The following is a 5,948-nucleotide window of genomic DNA, read 5'->3' as shown; positions in this document are numbered from 1 at the left end:
TAATCAATCAAAAGTCACAAAATGAAAAACGAGCAGTGAAAGGTTTTGTCTCCAGAACAATTACACTGTTACTTATTCCATATGTACGGTGGAGAGAGAGTCTCTTCACTCAGAGAACCAAGGTTACAACATAACTAAAGCGTTTTCTGGCAGTAGTTGAGACCAGTTGTTTGGTACTTGAATTTGTCATTGTACAGTAGACAGAGAGACATAAAGCTTATTTTACTATTGTTTCACATTGATTACGTTCTAAAGCACAAATACATTACCATCAAACACTCAACAGATGATTTTTGTGAAGACGGACGCTCTTTTCTCCTCTGTTTTTTATTCATTGCAGCAGTAGACAAGGAAGTAGGCTGCTCTAGTATCGATTTATGGCCATTATAGGATAAAGAGGGAACATTTCTCTTTAATATATATACCATATATAATATATTAAGTAAAGTTAGGTTTTGCTGTCCGCTTCCCGCCTCATTTTAAAAAGGACGGAGAAAGAGAGCGATCTGCATGAGACAGCACCACAGACGCATGTGTGTCTTAGCCAAGACAGAGAGAGGTTTTGTAAAAGTCTAGAAACAAAATAACCTTATCATCTTCAATCAAATGCCTATAATCTAATAAATCTGTTACCAATCTTAAAAACCAGACTGAGTATCACTTATAAACTGTGCCATGCCATCCCTTAACCTGTCAGCAATCACACGTGTAAACAGCTTATAGTCAGTATTCAGTAGAGTAATAGGGCGTGGATTGTCAATATACCTTTTATCTTTACCACGTTTAGCTATAGGAGTTATTAATCCCTGTTTCATTGTCCATGTTCGTGTCGTATTCCTTATGTCATTTATAGCATCAAATAAAACTTTTTATATCCTCCAAAAAAATGTGTAGAAATTAGAATTTTTTCTAATCCACTGAAATAAGATGTATTTTTTCCCCTTCCTCAATCCAATTAGTTCGAGACCTTATGTAACCTTGTGCTTTTTTGACATGTACAGGCCTACACACACACACACACACACACACAGACAGACACAGACACAACAGACACTTACCATTTCCTTCCTGTCTCTCTGTACAGGCAGGTGCAGTTCCTCTCCTGTACAGCAGAGGGTGGTCTAAATAAGCTGCAGCACACTTCACACCATGTACTGCCAACCAGCAGTGGAAGACGTATTCAGATCCTTTACTCCAGTAAAAGTACTAATACCACACTTTGAAAATATCTCATAACAAGTAAAAGTCCTGCATTCAAAAAACCTTACTTTAATAAAAGTATACAATCAGCAAAATGTAGTTAAAAATGTACCCATTGTGCAGTAAAATGTTCCCTGTCAGTGTCTTCCTATTCTGTCTGATGTTTCTGGATTCATATTGCTGCTGCATTCATGTGTATGTTGCATTTAACTGCTGTAGAGGTGGAAGGTTGTGCTCATTTTAACTCCTTTATATACTGTTGGGTAGTTTAATCTACAGCAATTTTCAGCTTTGTGATGATGCATTTCCCAGCTGATCCAAGAGGCTTTTTAAATATTTATTTAGCTTAAGACGGATTCTGCAATATATAAAGAAATACTTCATCCTTCAGATTATCACCAACATTCAACATCAACACATCTGGAGATCCGTGGTTTTCACTGGACAGGAAGGGGATGAAAAGTAACTAAAGCTGTCAGACAAATGTAGTGGAGTAAAAAGAACAAGATATACCTCTGAGATATAGTGGAGTATGAGTAGAAAGTAGCAGAAACAGGGGGCGGCCTCTAGCTCACCCAGTAAGAGCGTGCGCCCTGTGTGGGCTGAGTCCTTTGCAGCGGGCCGGGTTCGAATTTGCCCTTTGCTGTGTGTCACCCCCTCTCCCTCCCCACTTTTCTGTCTATCCACTGTCACTATCTAATAAAGGGAAACCCCCCCCCCCAAAAAAAAAAGAAAGTAGGAGAAACAGAAGTACTTGTGTTTCTGCTACTACTACTACTAATGCGCCTCCGGCCCTGTGTAATGTTCCAGCTCTGGAGCGCTGAGGGTCAAAGGTCAACGTCAGGCTGCCTGGACTGACTGATCATGTGTGATTCACAAAGACGGCTTTGTTTTCTGTGTGGTCCACTTGAATCTGTTGTTTTCTTCATGTTATCATGTTCCACTCATTTACTGCATGATTCCTATTTACAGTGAAAAAACCCATTCACTACCACTATACAAAACAGTAAATAATACAAGACTACATGAGCATTTCTACAGACCACGGTGGTGTAGGCACCACAGATGTTCACAAGTCATTTTTTGGAAGTCCAAGTCCGAGTCTCAGACTCGAGTCCCCATCTCTGGTAGGCGCTCACTCAAGTTGAGCATTTAAATCCACATTTGAAGTACTGACACTTTAACTGAATATTTTGTGAGACTTTGTACTTCTACCACACTGTATTACATCTATGCGACACCTTTTGAGTGAAATGTTTCGACAACTATTGAATGGATTGAGATGAAATTTAGTTGTCGGGGTTAATTGTAATAACTTTGGTGACCCGGTGACATTTCAGTTAGGGTCACCATCAGGTCAACATTTGAATATTTTAGTTTATGTATATATGTTAATATAAATAGCTCACGTTAGTGTATTGTGTCGACAGTTAACTTCATTTAATATTGTATGTGGCGTTTTCTTTTACGGGGTGTAAATGTTCCACCAGAACCACTTCCTTCCTGAGACTATTTAGCAGAGCCACCGTCGCTGCGTCTGGAGCTTAACTCCGCCCAGGACCATTGGGATTGGTTTGATTCGAGACTACTTCAAACCAAGCCAGTAAACACGGGTTGATCCCTGGTCATGACAATTCAGATACGACCTGGTGAGCAACCAGGGAGCGAGGCATACCAATTACTTTACGTGCTGGTAATTAGTCCTGAAACATTTATTTCATATATACTGGGAGCATGACACCTCGTGTGTTAATGAGTCACACTGATTCAAGAAAAACAAAGAGTCCAGCGTGGACGTGGAAATACTGGTTTTTATTGTCTGTACCAAACTTGTTTGAAGAAAATCGAGTTTTCCAGAGTATAACAAACACATCAAAGTCCAGCATAAACAGGAGAGACTCACAGTGTTCGCGCTTATCAGCACGGATTTTTGAGAGGGAAAAGCGCAGAGGTCACACAAGCACCACCGTTACCTTTGAAGCCATCATTTCACTTTGCTCTGACATTTCCAGCAAACACACACACACACACACCTGTGTGATGCTGCACCACTTCAGCCAAACTGGGGATCAGCAACGGAAACATGTTGATTTAAAGGTCCCATATTCTGCACGTTTTCAGCTTCATACTTGTATTTTGGGTTTCTACTAGAACATGTTTAAAGTTAAAAAAAACATTTTCTGATACTGTCTGAATATACCTGTCCTCCGTCTGAAACGCTCCGTTTTAGCGCCTGTGTTTTTAAGCTCCCATCTACTCTGATTGGTCAGCATTTCCAATTCTTCCTCATCTGCATCCTAGGCGTCATTGCAGCCAGGGAATGACTGTAACAGCACTGTAGCGCCACTTACTACCTACTATATACAATCGTACGGAAGTCCTGACGGCTCAGTTAAAGGCACAGTTTCTGAATACAGGCTGTTTGATACGTTCACAATATCTATATAGCACCTCGACCTGCTTTATGATAAAAAAAAAAAAGAAAAGACATGGACATTGTTTGGCTTTTTTTTTTTTACAATTTGGGACCTTTAAACTCTTAGTGGAGATAAAAGTTACGGATCCCCAGAGTGGCCAAAACTTTCTGAGCATGATCTCTTTCAGGCGTGTGAGAACACCACACACAGTCCTCCTCAGTAACACAATATTACAAGCGTCATCAAACCAGACGATTGTCAAACCCTTTCCCGACATAAGCGAAGATCTCGTTGTGTTACCAGTCACACCTGACAGGTGATTGAAGTGACGACAGTTGGTATTATGATTCAATAAATACAGACTGTTAGGGAGCTAGAGGAGGAAGCTTACATTGGCACTGGGTTCAGTACAGAGGCCACTATGGAAAGGGGGACGTCTGCTCCCTCTTGCATAACGAAAAGCACTTCTTCACTAAGGCTCGACACCACTCAGAACTGCTGGAAATGGGAAAAAGCTGCTGCTCGTCTACAGTTTGAAGTGTTCCAGCTTGCCTCACAGTTTAGAGAGAGACCTCAGTGTGCTACCGTTTGTCTTAACACACAGGAATGGTATTCCACTAAATACATGTCAAACTACAGGACATCTTTAGGAAACTGGAGCTTCAAAGTGCTCCAATTTGAATTGTGTAACGTAAAGTCTGGTCTTAGGAGTATTGTGAAAGTCAATCAGCATTTCAAATAATTTGGGGCATTTATTTCAGTCTGATTAGAAAGGTTTAACCACTATCAATTTGACTTTCAACTATGTAGTTTGCTTTGGTTGCGTTTAGTTTTCATTGTACATATTTGGGAAGTAATCAATTACTTTGATAATCAATTTATCCTTTCAGTACGAAAGCCCTTAGAGGCAAAAAAACATTTATTTTCTTGTAATCCATCTTCTAAGCCTGATCTAAATTGTTTTCTTTCATATGATTATGACATAAGAAAAGGTGGCAGGATCAGCTTTCAAAGTTCCTTTTCATTATGGCCATAAGAGGCTGAAGTGCAGCACCATCCCTGTTTGCACCGATTAAAATACATTTCTGTAATAAGATTACTGTAGTTTTTGTCTTCTTTTTCTGTAACCACAAAAGGATGGCAGGGAGGGTCACTGAAGTATAGTGTTCCAGGTCTTAAATGTCCCCACGTCCGTGTAACGCTGCCTCTAATGCTCATTGAAATGGTTTCTATTATTCTGGGGTGTTGCAGTTCTTTCATTTGTCCAAATATAATTCACTGTAATTACAGATTATTATTACTCTGTGTCACTCTTATTCAATTTGATACATTTTTTACTTTGCAGGTACGTTTGTGACTCTTTACGTCGTGATATAGGTCTTAAATTTCATTCATAAAGGTCTTAAAAAGTCTTAAATGTGACTTGGTGAAACCTGCAGAGAGCCTGGGTTGGTGAAGGGCTGGGTGGGAATCTGTTCCGTTGGCTAAATACCAATAAAAAGAACTTCATAAATACATGTCTAGCCAAAAGATAGACATGACAGTAACGTAAAGCCTCTTTCACACATAGTTCCTGGTAAATGACTGGGCTGACCTTTCAGGTAGAGCTAGTGATTTCCACTATTCACACATGCAGCCCCAATCGAGATTTTCACCAAGTCACAAACAGAAGAGAAAAGATCAGAAAATTCTTCCATGCCTCTCACCGCTTCCCTATTTCAGTCGTCTAAGCGAAAATGTCAAAAATAAAAATCCTGACTTCAGAATAAAAAAAACGTGAGGATTTGTGAGTTTTCTTTGTTTTAAATCATTATAGACTGTTGGTCCAATCAAACAAGATATTTCAGTACACAACTTTCTCATCTGAGAAATCATGTTTCAACTATTTTGAAAATGTGAGAAAATGGTCAGCAGATTCATCAATGAAGACAATGTTTAGTTAGTTAGTGCATGCTCATGGGACCAAAGAGAATGCTGACAGTAAGGAGTAGCCGCACATTAGACTAATAGATGAGCACATTAGACCAGAAAATGAAAGGAGGACTTGCACTTTCATTTTTTGTGTGGTTAAATCCGAGTCAGATGAACAGCAAAGGAAAGGGAGGTTTTTATTCAGTGCCCCAGTTTCAGGTGACCAAACTTATATTTAATATTTGGTCAAATCCTTTTTAGTCCTGGACCTTCACATGTCCCTCAGACATCAGCAGACACTGAGAAGATTTGCCAGATTCACTTCCAACTTTTGAGAGGTTTTGGCTTTAGAAATTGAGCCATACGACTGAGGTGATGGACTCGGACTGAAACTCTCTGGTTGACTCATCTGGCTGATCA

Source organism: Sander vitreus, chromosome 7 (assembly GCF_031162955.1).
Source record: "Sander vitreus isolate 19-12246 chromosome 7, sanVit1, whole genome shotgun sequence".
NCBI classification, from domain to species: domain Eukaryota; kingdom Metazoa; phylum Chordata; class Actinopteri; order Perciformes; family Percidae; genus Sander; species Sander vitreus.
This window is presented reverse-complemented; position numbering follows the sequence as displayed.